This window comes from Podarcis erhardii (genome assembly GCF_964252035.2).
Source record: "Podarcis erhardii genome assembly, chromosome: Z".
NCBI classification, from domain to species: domain Eukaryota; kingdom Metazoa; phylum Chordata; class Lepidosauria; order Squamata; family Lacertidae; genus Podarcis; species Podarcis erhardii.
Genome location: NC_138504.1, coordinates 4,857,795 through 4,876,491, shown reverse-complemented (window position 1 = coordinate 4,876,491; position 18,697 = coordinate 4,857,795). Strand labels below are relative to the sequence as shown.

Sequence of the window (18,697 nt, the reverse complement as noted above, 5' to 3'; positions counted from 1 at the left end):
GCTTGGATCCTAGAACAATAGGCAGGTAGGATCCTAGAATGCAACAACTGATTGGCCTGCAGGAGCAGCCCAATCAGACCCCAGGAGGAAGTTAATCAGCCTATAGGCCGGTAGGATACTAGGCTGCAACAACTGATTGGCCTGCAGCAGCAACAACGCCTCTATGCCAAAGAAGGACCTAACGTTCCAGGTTGCTTTGGAGGAGGCCTTGGCAACCGAAGCTGCCGAGAGGTCTGCGCAAGATTTCCAGCCGAGCCGAGCCGGTCGCCCAATCCAAGGGTCCACCACGAGGACCTCACCGACGAATCCGAATCCAGCAAGGAGGATGTGCACCAAGTGCAGTGACACACACAAGCCACACGCCCACCACAACTGCCTCAGATGGAAGAGGGGAACTGCGCAAGCTGCGGGGAGAGCCATGACCAGAGTACTTGCCGTTGTCACAATGCAGAATGCTGACAATGCAGAAAAACAGGACACATTGCCCAGGTGTGCCATGCCCGGCCCACCCACTGCCCTGCAGCAGATGGCCGACCCAAGAGTCCCAGGCCCCATGGCCCGACACACCAAGGCAACTTGATGGAAATCACAGACTGTCAGGTATACCAGTTGCCTTATTCCAATGAGGAAAAAAATTGCATTGAGGTACAGATATAGAGGGCCCCATGCCGCATGGAGCTCAACACAGGCTCAACCCTGTTCATAATCTTGGCATGGACATTAAGAAAGTTGTGCCCAAACAGGTGCCCCAAGCTCAGGCCAGCCCCATTCACTCTCTGGGACTTCCAGAAATGTAAGGTCCCCATGATGGGGGTGGGAACCTTCAATGTAAAATATCAAGGGCGGAAGCGGCATTTAGACTTGATCATGGTCAAGGGGCCCTACGTTAGCTTACTGGGATTGGTGTGGTTTGGGCCACTGGGGTAGCCATCACTGGGGTGAACTGCACCATTTACACGTGGATGTGGACGCCATATGTAAAGAATTTCCAGAGGTTTTCAATGGGGCGTTGGGACAATATACTGTCCCCCCCACCACATCAGCCTACAACCAGACCCCACAGTACGACTCATCAGGCTCAAGGCCCACCGGCAGTTGTGAAGTGAGTTAAATTCCACAATTTCTTGTATGGAGTACCTTTACCGTGGTGACTGACCACAAGCCACTGCTCACCCTGTTCGCCCCCAGAAAGCAGACCCCTCAAGTACTGTCACCCCACATCCTCAGGTGGTTGGTTTTCCTTGCCGGATACCAGTATACACTTGTCCACTGACCCGCAATGGCACTGGGCCATGCGGATGCCCTCAGCATGCTGTCACTACCAGAGACCGACCCCAACCCAGCACCCACACAAAAGATCATGAGCCGGGAACAGCTTCCCGACTGACCCATTCAGGCACCGGAAGTAGCATGCCACTCCATGAAGGACAGGGTCATCTCCCGGGTCCTGGACTGGGTGTGGCGGGGATGGCCCAACAGCAACCCCAGACTGGAATTCGCAGGCTACATGACCCACAAACACAAGCTGTCGGCCCACAAGGGGTTCCTGTTATGGGGAAGCAGGGTGGTTATTCCCCAGCTCCTCCACCAAAAGGTCCTCACAGCCCTACACAAGACACACCCCAGGATAGTGAGAATGAAGGCCCTTGCAAGGAGTTATATGAGGTGCCCTGGGATCGATGGGGAGATTGAAGCCTGAATTAAATACTGCCAGACCTGCCAGGAGTCCCGCTCAGATCCCCCAAGGCCCCCATCCAACCCTGGGAGTCCACCCAAGCGCCATGGTCTGCATGTGGACTTTGCGGGCCCCTTCCAAGGAAGAACCTTCTTCGTAGTGGTGGACTCATACTCCAAATGGCTAGAGGTCCCCTTGGTACCATCCATTTCTATGGCCGCAGCCATCCGAGTATTATGGAGGCTGTTTGCAACCCACGAGCTCCCCAACACTCTCGTCTGACATTCATGTCAGAGGAGTTCCAGACTTTCACAGCACAAACGCCATCCATCATGCACATTCGGTGCCATTCCACCCTGCCACCAACGGCCAGGCAGAGTGCATGGTGTGGACCACCAAGGACACCCTCCAATGCATGACACAAGGCAACTGGGAGTACCACCTTGCCGCATGTTATGGCTTGGTCTCTCCCACAAACCCGAGATGACTCTGGCTGTTAATTATTTCAGATTTATTGCTAAAACAACAAACTAGGATGGAGCTCCTCTACTCTTCATCCTCCCGAGAAGATGGAGTTGCCTGGACCGATCTCCTTCCTCTTCCCCAGCACAGAAGCCCCCATCTTCTCTTCCGGTATCTTTCGTGTGTCTCTGCCACTTTTGAGATCCTACGAGATTTGGGAGAGAATGTTTCCTGCATTCCAACCAGGGTGACAGGCCCCATGTCTTACGAGGTGTTAACGGAGACGGGCAATGCTGGTGCCGCCACTGCGACCAACTATGGCGATTATTCCCAGGGGGAAACCAGGAGGAGGGCTGGACAGAGGAATCCCAAGGGGACAGCTGGGAGGTGAGACCCATAAAACAGGAGGAGTGGGGAAGGGAGGCAGAACCAGTAAGCCCAGCGGTGACCCCCGAGGCCGAGCAGCCACAGAAACCAGAGCCACATCCAAGTGGACCAGTGGCACCCGACCCAATGGCCCCATAGCAGCCAGCAGCCCTGGAACAAGAGCCAGAACCAGGAACCCCTACCAAGGGGCACCCCAGACCACAACACATACGTAGGCGACCGGCATACCTTGATGACTATGAATGCTAATCTTCCGGGTGCAACAGGAACTTAGAGGGGAGGGGTTTTATGTACTAAGCTTGGATCCCAGAACAATAGGCAGGTAGGATCCTAGAATGCAACAACCTGATTGGCCTGCAGGAGCAGCCCAATCAGGCTCCAGGACCCAATCAGTCAGACAGTACTCATTGTGTAAATAATGTATATAAAGCCTGAGGTTTGGGGGGAAATTCAATCACTGTTCCTATGAGCTGAAATAAAGAACATGAAATTATTACTCGACTCTGAGTATATTTCATGGAAGCTGCCCAGAGTGACTGGGGCAACCCAGTTAGATGTGTGGGGTATAAATAGTAAAATTCTCATTATGGAATGCGACGTCCCTATTTTCATTGGAGAAATGTTGGACAGTATGGTACCATAGTGCTTTAAATGTGTGTGTGTGTGGCCTTCTCCACACAGAGTTGTTCCAGGCCCTTCGTACAGCAATCACAATTGTTTGTGGATTACTTGAGGTCTTCCACAAAGATGAATTGTGTGGATGCTGATGCGCCCAAAAGGAGATCGGGGTGGGGGGAGAGAGAGACCTGAGGAAATTAGGATTTCCAATATGGAATCACGGCTGACACGGCTCTCCGAGCAGTAGTAGAGCTCAGTTACCATGGGGTGTTAATTGCATGTTCTCTGTGTTGCCATGGAGATCTGCACCACGGGGGCTTCCAGGTCACAGCGTTCTTCAGGGCAGTCTCTCTCCTTTGCCCCAAAGAACCACACAGATCCCAATTGCCACTTTGCACCTGTGAGAAGGTACCGCAGTGGACACGTCAACCGTTTGGCCTGAGGCTTCAGAACAGAGTGTGAGGAGGTGGCACTCCAAATGCATGGCTGCCCAGTAGACGCCACACTGAGGTTGTCAGTTATCTTCAGCTACAGAGGCAAAAGACAAGCTGTTTAAAGCAGGGAGCTTTTGAGAGGATATTGTTTTTACTGTGCAGTGGTAGGAAACAGAAGGAAGGCCAAAATGGCACTGGCCATAATGGGAATGAGAAAGACTATAGAAAGTGGTAGCCCACAAATCTAGGCCATAATCTGCACCTTACATAATAAAGCACTGTTGATACCACTTTAAACACTTATGGCTTTACCCAAAGAATCCTGAGATTCTTGATTCTGTGATCCTGCTCCAGGTAGATCACGTTTAGTCAAAACTCTACACTATGACCTGTCCGTCTTGGGTGGCCCTGCACGGCATAGCTCATAGCTTCTCTGAGTTATTCAAGCCCCCTCGCCAAGACATGGCAGTGATCCATGAAGGAGAATCAAATGGCACTGCAGCCAATAAGACAGCTACTTGCCACTTTGGTTGTAGTACTGTTTGATTCAAATGAAGAAGGCCAAGACATTTATAACATTAATATCCCTATTGCGTTAGTCACTGTGATATGCACACATTTTGATGCACAAACATCACATATGAGTGTTTAGACGTGTGATGTCTGTGTGTTATATACACAAACACATGTCCTCACACTGCTGACCCTTTTCCATTGAGTAAAAGTTTTAAAATTGATTGATCTAACTGAGCCATCAATTAAGCACTCGACCCCTATAGTCCATATAGTCTAATATGGAACTTGCCGAACTGACCGAGAGACTCCGAGACCAGAGAAAAGGGATGGTGGAAGAAGATTAAGGAATATTTGAAAAAAATATGTTAATATTTAAACCGTAGAATAGCTTTGGAAGTGGATATAGGCTGTAGGGTTAGAAGTAGAAGATAGGGTATTTTAAAATGGTATTATTTGTAAGCGATAAAATGTGAAGTTATTTTATGTGTGATAAAAAAAGATGGTTAGAAATTATGATATATGTAAACTGCTAAAGATGAAGTAAAATGAAAATCAGATAGGTGGGACTCGGGGAAGCCCACTTAACAATGTTTAGAAAAATAAGGATATGACAAGAATTTGTTTATATTGTTTGTCTTTTCTGTTTGTGTTTATTATTTGTGTTATAAAATGAATAAAAAAATTGGGTGGGGGGATGACAATTAAACACTCGACCCCTATTCCTCAATCTGTTGTGTGTGAACCAGTCAGTTTTTTGTGACTCGTAGCTGAACTTGTGAACTGATCATCTGTGGTGCTATATCTGGGGAAGCCCATTCACATATGCAAGTCCCCACTGGTTGTTGCAGGTAGACATACAAGTATAATCCAGTCCCATGGACAAGCTTGAAGGCATGGAGACTCTTTGATGGGGCTGGTCTCTGATGGACATGGGGAGGTTGGACTAGAGTGCCTGACTAAGGACAGAAATTAGCAAGGATAATTGAAGTACAGCCATACCTTGGATTCCGAACACCTTGGAACTTGAACGTTTTGGCTCCCAAATGCTGCAAACTAGGAAGTGAGTGTTCTGGTTTGTGAACATTCTTTAGAACCTGAACGTCCAATGGGGCTTCCACAGCTTCCATTTGGTTGCAGGAGCTTCCTGCAGCCAATCAGAAGCCGTGCTTTGGTTTCCAAATGTTTTGGCAGTTGAACGGACTTCCGGAACGGATTCCGTTCAACTTCCAAGGTACAACTGTATGTAAAGCTAGGTTTACTCCAGGCATGATGGCAGAGTCTGGTCCCCAGTGCCTCTTTGCCACTATTCACTCCAGCTTTTATTTAATAAACAGCTACAGATTACGTCCACGTTTGAAAAGACAGAGATGGCATCCAAGATCACAGACAGCAAGCTCAAGGCCACAGCAACAATAACTGTCAAGTTTCTAAATGTGTAGAGTATTAATGTCCTTTCACAAACAGGGATGGGACATGAAAGAAAAGTTAGAGTTGCACCTTTGTAGAAAATTAATTCAGGGCATGCGCTCAGAATTTTGTTGGCAAGATAAAATACTTGCCTGGCTCCTCCTATCAGCTCCCCTATCTCCTCTCTGCTGGCTGAACAGGAAGGTGGGAGTCAATGTTATCTACCGGCAAAGGTACACCAATGGAACAAGGCTGAGGCAGAGGGAGGGATCTTCTCTCCACAAAGAACCTCACATTACTCCTTCTTTCAACTGATTCCTAAGTTAACAACTATCCTGAAGCTTCAGTTGTGTAATGCTGCTGGCCCATTATTATTATTATTATTATTATTATTATTATTTATTTCAACATATTTGTTGCCTTCCATGAAACCTCAAGGTGACATACAATAATGTGGTTATACTACCCTGCAGCTGAAGGATTCATATATTATATAGCCATCAAGTTCTTGCTTGGTCATGAAATGCAAGAGGCTGATTCTTTGTCAAAAGGGCTCTCTCAGCCCTACTGACCTGGCAAGGATAAGATGGCACAATATTCACGTACAACACCTTCCTTGGAGCAAGACCAGGAATGAACCTGATAAAACAGGGGTGTTGACCCTCCTAGCGCCATTGGGAATCTCCCATCAGTTGCAGCAACCAGCATGGCCAAAAGTCAGAGGTTATAGCAGTTGTAATGTAGCAACTTCTGGCTGGGTTGCAAACTTGCGTAAAATATTGGGGGGAGGGCCAGGTAAAGCCCCGCCCCATATAATTGATCACATGACATGGCGTGCGCGCGCGTGCGCACACACACACACACACACACACACACACACTTTGAATGGCAATGCCCATCAACTTTGCAGGAGCTCAGCCCTCTCAAATATTTAGGGGGGGTCTGAAGGAACCTCAGCCCCTGGGAGTTGGCTGCTGTGACTTCGGGGAACATCAGGTCCACCATCCCTGTAATTAAAAAAAAAAAAAAAAGCTTTTTGAGAATGATTTCTTTCTAGGGCTGTTACCTGATTAAAGTAATTACAGTTGATTAACCACATGGGGTTAATCCATTAAATCCACTTAATGTATATTCTGGTTGAGTTGTGTTGTCTTGGTTTTAACTAATGTTGGGGGTTTTGAGTTTATGATTAATCTGTTCTTATTTGCTGTTTGATATAGTTTTTTATTATAGTTTTTTTTAAGGGTTTTGCTGTACTTATTGCAATCTTGCCTTTGTTACTTTATTGGACACTGCCCTCAGATTACAATGTGATGAAGGTTTTTTTTTATATAAAACTGGTCAGTAAATGACAAATAAATAAAGCTCTGCAATAAAAAGTAGAGCAATAAATAAAGCAACAATTCCGGAGGGAAACACATATTTTATGTTATTTTTTCAGAACTACTGTGCACATTTATTGCAGCCACAATGAAGTCAGTTGGAAAAGGCATTCCCTTCCACATGTGAGATGTGAGGGCCACTTCCAAGATTTGTAATTTTACATCATCATCATCAATGCATTATAGCATCACTGATTTAAATGGCACCCTACAGAATATAAAGAGGACAGGTCTCTGCCTCTATGAGCTTGCAGTCTGAACCAGCAGAGGCAAAATAGGAGAGGCAAGGGACTAGGATCTAGGAGAGCAGGGTTCAAACCCCAACTCAGCCATGATGCTCACAGGGTTGTTGTGAGGATACAAACATGCATGCACCAGAGCTAGGATAGTATAGTGGTTAGACTGTTGGAACTAAGACCTGGGAGGCCAGATTTCAAATCCCTACTTAGCCATGAAGCTTGCTTGGTGGTTTTTGGCCAGGCACCGCCTCTCAGCCTAACCTATGTCATCAGGTTGTTGTACAGATAAAACACAGGAGAGAACTGTCTACTTTGAGTTCCTTGGAAGAAAAATAGACAGTAAATTGAATAGAAAGCTGTTTTGGTCTATGTAGTACAGAATTGTCTACAATGACTAGCAGTAGCTCTCCAGAACTCCAAAAAGGGTTCTCTCCCAGCCATACCTGGAGATGAGAGGGATTGAACCTGGGGGCTTCTGCACAGGTGCTCAGCACTAGGCTACAGTCCTTCCCAAGAAAATGCTTTGCAAGTATTTTATGAGTACTTCTATTTAAAATAATTCTAAAAAAAGAAGAACCTACCTATGTGTGGGAGAGAGTTTATAGATTTAGTTCTTATTCTTATTCATCGCTGAGGATGGCAGAATTCATTCTGTACTTTCTCCCACACACATTATAAGCCCACAACTGTTTTAACCAGCTCTCCTGCTGCCAACCAAGTTCAACTGCTAGACTCCCTCCCAGCCAGACTTTTCAAGAGTTTGGTGTTCAATCTTATATGACATTGTGAAAATGAACTTTGTGAAGGTCCAGTCAACCTGAAAGTGCCTCATACGTGAGACCCAGGATGACTTAACTACAAATATTTGTTCCATTATTTTCACCTTCATCACTCCTTTTCTGCGACCCTAATACTCCCCCCCCCCAATATTCTTATTTTTATTTCACTTCCATTAGCCCTTAACTAGGGACAAGACGCACCTAGAGACAAGGGTGAAAATCGAAGCAGGGAAGACTTTATTCCCAGTTAATCTAGAACACTTTTGTCTCTGGCTCCTTCCACTGCCAGCATGTGGCCCCTGACAGATTTCCTACATGGAAATGTGGTCCCTCACAGGGAAAAATGGTTGCCCATCTCTGTGCTAGTTACACACACACACATTTTGGGAAAGCATTCTAGTGATTTCCCAGGACAGGTAATTAAATACATGGACTATTCCTTGGAGCATTTGGACAAGGAGGTGTCATCACTGGAAGCCATAAGCCTCTGGTCCTCGTATGTAGTGTGTTTAAAGAGAGAGGCTTAAAAATAAGGTTGGATTCTGAAAAATGGACCAGATTTGAATGTACGTACATGGTGATGACTATTTTGGTGTGAACCATCTCTTTCCTACTTTACTATTTGCAGCACTTGGCTTTGATCTTGAAGGCATGAGATCATTCTCTGTCCACCCGAAGCCTTCTAGGTGTTAGGATCATTCATCAGTAGAAAAAACACACACAAATCCCTCTAAATCTTTGACAAACTTGCAGTAAAAGCAAACAGCAGAGTTATCTAGGATTACAGTAGTTAAAGTTTAATGTGTTCCCTGGTTTTACAGCAATTCTCAGGCTAGAAGGATCTTCAGTTTGGGCCATAAATCAGTCTTCAAGATGTATAATAAAGCAGACCCTTGGTTGTGTGTACTCTAATAAAGATAATAAACATTCTTCTCCCCTCAAAAAGCAGAAAAGTAATTGCATGAATTGTGTATTTTGCATCTATTGTACAATTTACATCTGCCACGGAAGATCAGAGCTAATCAAAGCTCATTTCCACTGAATCTGTTTAAAAATAAACAAATCTTGTATGTGGAAAGCTAGCATGCCAATAAGAAGATTGTGAGTCTACAGGAAAAGTCTGGCTCTTTCTCTTTCTGTATACTTGAAGGGATTTTGGAGGGAGAAAGAGAGAAATTCTAAGGGCTCTAATCTTTCTCCACTACATGCATGGCTTAATGCAAAAATAGTATCTAGGTGACTTACAGAGTAAAAATGCAGAGTTTAAAACAGAGCAATTGAGAGTGGGGTCTTGTCACCTGGGCAGCCTAGGACCTCCATGGACACTGCCCAGGTCTGGACTGTATCAGCAACTGCTAGAGACCAAAAGGGACTGCTTCCCACCTCCCATATCAAAATAACTAAAATTAAGACATTTGTCTGCAGTGGTCAGGATGCTGGACCAGGAATGCAGAGACCCAGATTCAAATCCTCACTCAGCCCTGCAGCTCCCTGGGAAACCGTGGCCCAAGAAATGCCTACAACTGCTTTCTCCTGCTAAGGATACATACCCAAGCACTTCCCCATCATCTCAGACGACTATCCATTGATGGAGGCTTGATTTTGTCCCCTGTAAGTTCTATTAATTGACAGCGCAATTGCTAGGCTGGACACTTACATAACCCTGAAAAAGGTTTTGCCTAAATTGCTTTGATCTATAAAACCTTATGCAGCTCAGGGCCCCAATACCTCAAAGGCTGCCTCTCCCCACATGAACCAGCCTTCACCCTATGTTCACCATCTGGGATCCTGCTCAGTGTGCCATCTCCAAGGGAGGTGAAGAGGGAATGGCAAAATGAGAATGGGCCTTATGGAATGCTGTCTTGAGGGAACTGCGTCTGGCACCATCACTGGCTAGTGTTAGGCACCAGGCAAAAGCATTTTTCAGCCAGCCTTTGGCCTTGAACTTGGAGAATTTTAGATATTCTGGCCTCCTTTAGTGGGTGGGATGTGTTAGGCCGCCTTTCATATGTGTATGGATGTTTCTAGCTTTTATTTTGCTTTAGTTTTACACTGGTTTTAATTTTTAAATGTAAGTTGCTTTGAGGTTAATTTTTGTTAAAATAAAGTGACTAGCCAGTGTGAACAACAACATCATAATATGCTAGTTTAGAACAAATGACCCTAGTTTAAATTAAAATACATCTCACCATAGTGGGTTATTTGAGTCCAAGATACCTCAGCAGCTGCCTGATACCTAATATCCCTGCTCAATCTCTAAGATGGGAGTCATTGCTAGGGGTCTCCCATGGTTCTGATGCATGCCTCACGTCCAGATGGAGACATGCATTCAGTATTGTGGGTCCAGTTTTTTGGAACTCCCTTCCAGTTCAGATCAGAAAAGCCCCCTCCCTGTTAAACTTCTGGTGCTTAATGAATACTTCTTTTATTCAATCAGACTTCTTAGCTGAATTCTGATTTTATAGTTTTAACTCGTACTTTACTGTTATTGTTGTGGGTTTCTTGTACACCACTTAGAGAGATGACTGTGGTTAAGCAGCATACAAATCGTTGAAATAAATAAAATGAGCAATGTAACAAGGAATTTGCTTCTGGATTTCTCAGAAACAAGGACCAGAAAAAAGGAAGAGATGGAAGGTATTGTCTCACAAGGATGCTAGTGTTTTCTGGATTATTTCTCCATGCCAGGTAAACAGTAAAAATGACGAATGCCTGAAAGTAAACCAGTGATATATTCTAGGGATATTTAGGATTAGCTCTAAAAACAAGTGTAATTGGGGAAGGGCTCTTCTTTCTTTCTTTTTTAAAAAAGAATCCCTTGAAAGAGGATACACTATTAGAATCATAGAGTCATAGAATTGCAGAGTTGGAAGGGACCATCTAGTCCAGTTCCCTGCAATGGATGAATATGTAGCTGGCCCACACGGGGATTAAACCCACAACCTTGGTCCTATCAGCACCATGTTCTAACTAACTGAGCTGGTATCTGAAGAAGTGTGCATGCACACAAAAGCTTATACCAAGAACAAACTTAGCTGGTCTCTAAGGTGCTACTGGACAATTGTTTTATTTTTATATATATATTTCAAGTGCATCAGACCAACACGGCTATCTACCTGAATCTACAACTGAGCCAAGCAATTGAACAGCACTGCTAGATAATAATAAATAATGTTATCATCAAGGTTAAGTTCATGGGATGTTAGGGTTGTGAATATATCTATCCAGGAGTTTTCTCATCCTTCTAATATACTGGGATTTGATGATTGTTGCATGGGGGGGGGGGATCTGCAACGCATAAAACATGTGGTCATCAGGACCATAATTTGTTGGTCCATCTAGCTCAGTGTTATCTGCACTGACTGGCAGCAGCTACCAGTCAGTAGACTTCGGACAGTAGACTTCTCAACCATACCTGAAGATGCTGTGAGTTCAGCCTGGAACCTTCTGCATGCAAACCATGCAGTCTACTGCAGAGCTATGTCGCACTCCCAATTTCTTCATCAAGATTTCTGATTTATGGTTTCTAAGGTATGTATGAAGGTCTGTCATTGTCCCCCCCTCCCCCAATGTACTGGAGGTGGCATTTGTGGTATCAGCATTTTGCAACACATATCTAGTGAGAACACTAGTTTTTCCATGGTCACACTTGTTTTTGACCCTTTGGGAGGGCATGTTACCTTCACAACACAGCAGTTTCTCCCTTCCCACCCACAATGGGCTCAATGGGGAGCCTATTACCCAACCATTTCCAGAAGTTTCATATGAACTTCATTAAGTCAATTACAGGGTGAACACATCACCGTTTCGCTGCAATTAGTATCAAAACGCTTCACTTTCCCTAATATAAAGGAGCAGATGCAGACACAGACGGAGCACCGTGTTTTCGTGAAATATATCTCGGCTCACATATTAAATCTCGCAGCCAAGCTTGGGGGGGGGGAGCCTCTCCAGACCCTTCAAATGTTGGAACAGATGTAGACTGATGATACCCATTTAGGCAGGTTGGATGATGTTCTGCAAGTATTTAAGGAAAGGTGCCCTAATTATAAGTAAAGTCCACCCAATGAGTGGGTAGGAAAGGGACAGCTTTGCCATTAGTTGGATGGGGTAGTGAAACCATATTGTGCTGCCATTTTGCAGTAGGAAAGGTGAGCATTGGGGAGAGACCATGGTTCAGTGATGGCCAAAAACAGGCTTTGCTCATGGAAAGTCTTCAGTTAATAACATAACATAACAGCATAAGAGTCTTGACAAATCAGGTCAAATGCTGATCAAGCCAAGCATTCCCATAGATGGATGCCTATGTGAAGGAGGCAATCAGGGTGTGAATTCAGCAGCACTCTCTCCAGTTGAGATTCCCAGCAGACCAAGAATATAAGAAGATTGTGTCTGCTGGCTCTGGCCAATGCCCACCTAGTCCAGCATCCTGTTCTTACAGTGGCCATCCACATGCCCCAAAGGGAAGCCCACAAATAGAATCTGAGGGCAACAGCAACCCTTCCCAGTTGTGATTCCCATCAATGGATATTCAGCGGCATATTGCCTCCAATAATGGAGAGAGAACATAGCCTTAGGAGACAATGAAATATTGAAACTGTAGGTGCTTTGTATTAAATGCATTACATCAAATGTGTCAAACTATTTAATAAGCAGCTTTCAATAAGCAGCTTTCAATCTGTATAAGCAGCTTTCAATGTGTTCCATTTTTTGTGTACAAAAAATGGAAAAGGGGGGAAACCACCAAAGAGGAATTCAAACAAATAGCCAGCACGTGTAGACACAAAGTCAGAAAAGCTAAAGCACAGAATGAACTCAGGCTTGCTAGAGAGGTTAAAAGCAACAAAAAAGGCTTTTATGGGTATGTTCGTAGCAAAAGGAAGAACAAAGAAACAGTGGGGTCACTCAGAGGAGAAGATGGTGAAATGCAAACAGGGGACACAGAAAGGGCTGAACTCCTCAATGCCTTCTTTGCCTCAGGCTTCTCCGATAAAGAAAACAATGCCCGACCTGAAGAATTTGGAGCAAATGATTCAGCAGAGGAAACACAGCCCAGAATAACTAAGGAGATAGTACAAGAATACTTGGCCAGTTTAGATGTATTCAAGTCTCCAGGGCCAGATGAACTGCATCCAAGAGTATTAAAAGAACTGGCAGATGTGATCTCAGAACCACTGGCAGTCATCTTTGAGAATTCCTGGAGAACAGGCGAAGTCCCGGCAGACTGGAGGAGGGCAAATGTTGTCCCTATTTTCAAAAAGGGGGAAAGAGAGGACCCAAATAATTACCGCCCAGTCAGTCTGACATCAATACCAGGGAAGATTCTGGAGCAGATCATTAAGCAAACAGTCTGTGAGCACCTAGAAAGGAATGCTGTGATCACCAATAGTCAGCATGGATTTCTGAAAAATAAGTCATGTCAGACTAACCTGATCTCGTTTTTTGACAGAATTACAAGCCTGGTAGATGAAGGGAACGCAGTGGATGTAGCCTACCTTGATTTCAGCAACGCATTCGACAAGGTGCCCCATGATATTCTTGTAAAGAAGCTGGTAAAATGTGGACTTGACTATGCTACCACTCAGTGGATTTGTAACTGGCTGTCTGACCGAACCCAAAGGGTGCTCATCAATGGTTCCTCTTCATCCTGGAGAAGAGTGACTAGTGGGGTGCCACAGGATTCTGTCTTGGGCCTGGTCTTATTCAACGACTTGGATGATGGACTCAAGGGCATCCTGATCAAATTTGCAGATGACACCAAACTGGGAGGGGTGGCTAACACCCCAGAGGACAGGATCACACTTCAAAACGACCTTGACAGATTAGAGAACTGGGCCAAAACAAACAAGATGAATTTTAACAGGGAGAAATGTAAAGTATTGCACTTGGGCAAAAAATAAAATAAAAAATGAGAGGCACAAATACAAGATGGGTGACACCTGGCTTGAGAGCAGTACATGTGAAAAGGATCTAGGAGTCTTGGTTGACCACAAACTTGACATGAGCCAATAGTGTGACGTGGCAGCTAAAAAAGCCAATGCAATTCTGGGCTGCATCAATAGGAGTATAGCATCTAGATCAAGGGAAGTAATAGTGCCACTGTATTCTGCTCTGGTCAGACCTCACCTGGAGTACTGTGTCCAGTTCTGGGCACCACAGTTCAAGAAGGACACTGACAAACTGGAACGTGTCCAGAGGAGGGCAACCAAAATGGTCAAAGGCCTGGAAACGATGCCTTATGAGGAACGGCTAAGGGCGCTGGGCATGTTTAGCCTGGAGAAGAAAAGGTTAAGGGGTGATATGATAGCCATGTTCAAATATATAAAAGGATGTCACATAGAGGAGGGAGAAAGGTTGTTTTCTGCTGCTCCAGAGAAGCGGACACGGAGCAATGGATCCAAACTACAAGAAAGAAGATTCCACCTAAACATTAGGAGGAACTTCCTGACAGTAAGAGCTGTTCGACAGTGGAATTTACTGCCAAGGAGTGTGGTGGAGTCTCCTTTTTTGGAGGTCTTTAAGCAGAGGCTTGACAACCATATGTTAGGAGTGCTCTGATGGTGTTTCCTGCTTGGCAGGGGGTTGGACTCGATGGCCCTTGTGGTCTCTTCCAACTCTATGATTCTATGATTCAATTAATTGGTTGTATTTAAGGTCTTTGGTGTTGACTAATGATGGCTGCCATGTCTTGTTTTCATCTTGCAAGATTTCCAGATATTGGCCTGGATAGAGTTACCCCCAGTAAGCAAAACAGCTATTGAGAATATTTTTTTTTTTACCAGCACTGAAACTACTAATGCAAATTGCTGGTAAACGGTGATTGCATCATGAATACTGCAATTGTCTGTAACCTAGCAGAATGGATGGTTTAATAAGAATATACCCATGAAGATATGAGCACTTTGACGGGAATAAGGAACTGTTTTTCTTGCCAGACTGAGAGGAACCTGTTCAAAGACCAAAGCCAAATGTGTGTGTGTGTGTGCATGCGTGTGTAATCTGATAAAGGAGAAAAATGATCTATTGCCTGCTGATGAATGGGTTTAATTATTAGTTGTATATATTTAATGGCATGTTATTTCAATGCTTTCATCATTTGGATTCTGTTGTATTTGCATGAAGTGAGATAAGGAGGATAATAGATTTTAAAATGTTTTAAAATCAAAACCCATTATTTTTGCAAATATAATTGCCTTTAAATATCTCTCTTCTCTCTCTCTCTGTAGATAAATGATAGATTTCATCTGGGGAAATTCTACCTCTGGCACCATACCCTAAAGAATATCATTTTCTGCAATTGCCTCTGTACTATGGAATGCCCTCCTTCCCTCTGCCATATGTGTAGCAGGCATCCATCATTTGCTTTGGACATCTTGTAAAGAGATATCTTTTTTGCCCAGGCTTTCTCTGATCCTGTTTTTATCTGTCTGGATTCCCCGAATTCCTGTTTTTATTTGCTTTTGTATGCTTTATGCTACTGTTTTACTGGTTTTATGTTGCATTTCTGTTTTAATGATATGGTTTATTGTCTTATGTTGTAAACCACATGGAGATTTCTTAAAATATTAAGTGGTTTACAAATGCTTTTAAATAAATTAGATGGAGCGATGATACATAGACATTTAGGGAGTTAGTTGTTTCCTTGTGGTTTAATGGTAACTTTTTGTGTTGTTTTATAATATCGGTTCATTGAACTGCTTTCTTGCGCATTGCCTGGAGCAGCTGAATTTGCCTTATGTTTATCTACAAATAAATGATTTTGCTAAATAGAATTGCAAAGCACCCTTGCAAGGGCAGATTCTGCTGACCTCCACCCAGCTGTATTCTCTGCAGTGGAGAGGACAGTTTGTTTGTTTTTCTATGATATGAAAACTGAGAATCACGAGGAGCCAATCACACATCTACGACTGCAATGGGAACAACACAAAACAGAGCCTGCAAAACTTTGAAAAGGTGGTTTAAGGTGCTTTTGGTCATCCAGGCAAAGATGACCCATTGCGCTTCCTTGCTCAAAGCCAGAGCTTCTGTTAATACTATTAGAGCCAAAGTTTCGGATTTCAGATGAGGCATGTTGGCAATTACAGGCTGAAACAGATGCCCTTGAGAATGTGGGTCAAGTATTCAGGGCTCCAGTTTCATGGTCAAGGGGATCACAAGAGACAGCGACCTAAGAAGAACAGGAAGATCTCTTCAATGACCAAATATCTACACAGAGGGCAAGGGAAACGATGATGGAGGAGAAACAACATATTTAAACTTGGCTTCTGGTCTGGCAAATGGTACACATCTCTATTAAACAAGATTACACACAACTTGCTGGACCAGGCCAAGGTGGGTGGGTGCAGACCAGCTATGAAATGTTCCTGGTCTAAGCCATCTTGGTGGGATTTATCTCCTGGGAGGTGGGAGGTGGAGGATTGTACTGAATACATAAATGAACAGAGCTTGCTTCCCACAGCAGCCAACCAAATTCCTCTGTGATGCTTTCAAGCGGCGCAGCGGAATGTATGAATCAGTTGATTTCAGTTTCTCCCTGCTTTCATGTTTTCCCACCTTAACTTTGTAATAAGAATTGTAAAGTCTTATATATATAATAAATGTTCATAAATGTACCAAGCAAACATGTACATAAATATATAAACCTCATTTCTGAAGAAGCACAGGAAGACAGTCCTGAAACCATTTTGACTCCCAAACTGACCAAATGTTTTCTCTGCAAGGAGGGAGCGGGTGAGGGAACCTTCCCATTGTCTCAGGAACTGGGTAATCACCATCTCAAAGGAACAGCCAGACTTCCAGGAAAGGCAATCAGATAAGCCATTATCAGATAACCTGGCAGACAGGAAAAACAACAACATTCAAATTTCTGTTGTAGACCGCCTTTTCTGTGATGTAGGTAGGATGTTTGTGGGGGGGTGGTCTTGGGCTACACCTCTTCTGTGGTGTATGTATGATGTATGGAGGGGTGGTCTTGAGCTCTAGGGCAGGGAATTTCAAAATGGCTATATAAGGGCAAGCACATATGGTTAGTGGTCCTCCTCCTCTCTCCTGCGTGTGAGGGAAGCACCCTGTTGCAACAGTTTAATAAATTAATTACTAGCTGCTTTGCTTCTCAGTATTCTCTGGTAGGCCTCTGTTATTTTCTCCTACCGATGGAGAACCTACAAAGAACTCTATAAGGGCTCTTGTGTACTCCATAAGGAAATAAGGGGAGATTTCGTTTACAACAACTTCACCCTATTTTTACATCAATTGTTTTGAATTTCCAGTTAAAAAAGAAAAATCTACACAAGAATGTGCATACATTTCCACAGTGCTTTCCCCCCTAAAAATATGTTTAGGGGTACTCTCATTTTGACTCAAGAAAACCACCATTTTATAGTTCAAACCAGGGAAAATAAAAACAGTAAATGGACAAAAATACAAAGATTCATAAAATGTTTAGGAATATGTGTACCCCTGCACCCCACCCCAAAAAAGCACTGCATTTCTGTGTATGTTTTTCCTAATATTTGCATTTTCATTCCCTGCCCCGATGCCCCAATTTGCCCTAATATAATGCAGTTTTATACATTCTTTTTACAAAGATGTGGACTTTTGTGCACATTTTTTTGGTTAGAGAGCAGGGTTTGGAGAAGTGCAAAGTACAAAGTATTTGCACTTCTCAGTTCAGGAAGTGCAAATTAAGTAGGTTCATATTAGAACAAGAAATGGACGTATTTCTTCTCCCAAACCTATTGCTCTCCAGTAAACTGGCATTCAGTGGCACACTGCCTCTGAACAAACTAGATTCTACATTTGACTAATAAATAACTAATATCTATGGACAGATACCACCACCCCACCCCACCACAACCACCATACCTTTGCCTAATTCCCTTTGAAAAGTCATCTAAGCCAGGGCTGAAGGAGACGTTGCCTGACCTATCTCTTGTCCCATAGTCCCATAGTCTGTTTGTGTTGTCAATGAGCCTATGAACTACAACACGAATTTCTATTGGGTTTTTGAAGTCATATATTCATTTACTATGTCAACATTTGCAATAGATATGGGGGAGAATTTCAATTCATTTCACATTGAAAGAGGAACATGCCTAGTCTGCACTTCCTGAAACAATGCGCGAGCCAAAAACATAGCCACTCTTAGAAATTGCTCCCATGTTAACGTAGTGATGGCCACCAACTTGGAAGGCTTAAAAGAAGACAAATTCATGGAAGATAAGGCTACCAGTGGCTACCAGCCAGTATGTCTCTGAATACCACTTGCTGAGAATCCCATGCGGGAAGAGTGCTGTTGCTCTCACATCCCACTTGTGAGTTTCCTATTGGGGCATCTGGTCTGCCACTGTGAGAACAGGATGCTGGACTAGATGGGCCATTGGCCTCATCCATCAGGGGTTTTCTTACATTCTTAATCCAATTAAATAAATAAAGCGTTTGCCACTGGCAGATCTTCAACATACAGAACCTTGCACTGCAAAAGCCCCTTGAATGGACACAAACCTTTGCTTCAACATCCCTCACTTCATTCCTCCTCAGGGCTAGGGGCCATCTCACCCTCCAGTCACACAATGGCACCAAAGCCTCGTTTCATGTCTCCGCTTTCAGAGAAGAAGGAAGGAGGAGAAAAAACAAGCTTTGTTTGGTTTCTGCCTTTCATTTTGACTGTGTTCCCCCTTTTCATTTGGAGCGCTTTTACAATCTTCTCGCTTAACGTCCTGCTTGACAACTGACTCCCCCTGTCTCTGTCTCTCTCTGTGTGTTTGAGATAGAGAGAGATGAAGAAACATATTTTATT

At 44.0% G+C, this 18,697-nt stretch overlaps 2 long non-coding RNA genes across 2 annotated transcripts in view; one reads left to right on the top strand and one right to left on the bottom strand.

Annotated features, from left to right (window-relative positions):
• The window catches only part of LOC309334159, a 32,807-nt gene extending 27,674 nt beyond the window's left edge, over positions 1 to 5,133 (bottom strand). The window contains exon 1 of the long non-coding RNA XR_014152922.1: positions 5,092 to 5,133. This is a non-coding gene — a long non-coding RNA (uncharacterized lncRNA). The remainder of the gene's footprint in view (positions 1 to 5,091) is intronic.
• Positions 5,134 to 10,526: 5,393 nt separating this feature from the next.
• Positions 10,527 to 15,210, top strand: LOC309334160. Its single transcript, XR_014152924.1, has 3 exons — positions 10,527 to 10,617; positions 14,554 to 14,640; positions 15,126 to 15,210. It is a non-coding gene; the product is annotated as an uncharacterized lncRNA (long non-coding RNA).
• The last annotated feature ends 3,487 nt before the right edge of the window (positions 15,211 to 18,697 follow it).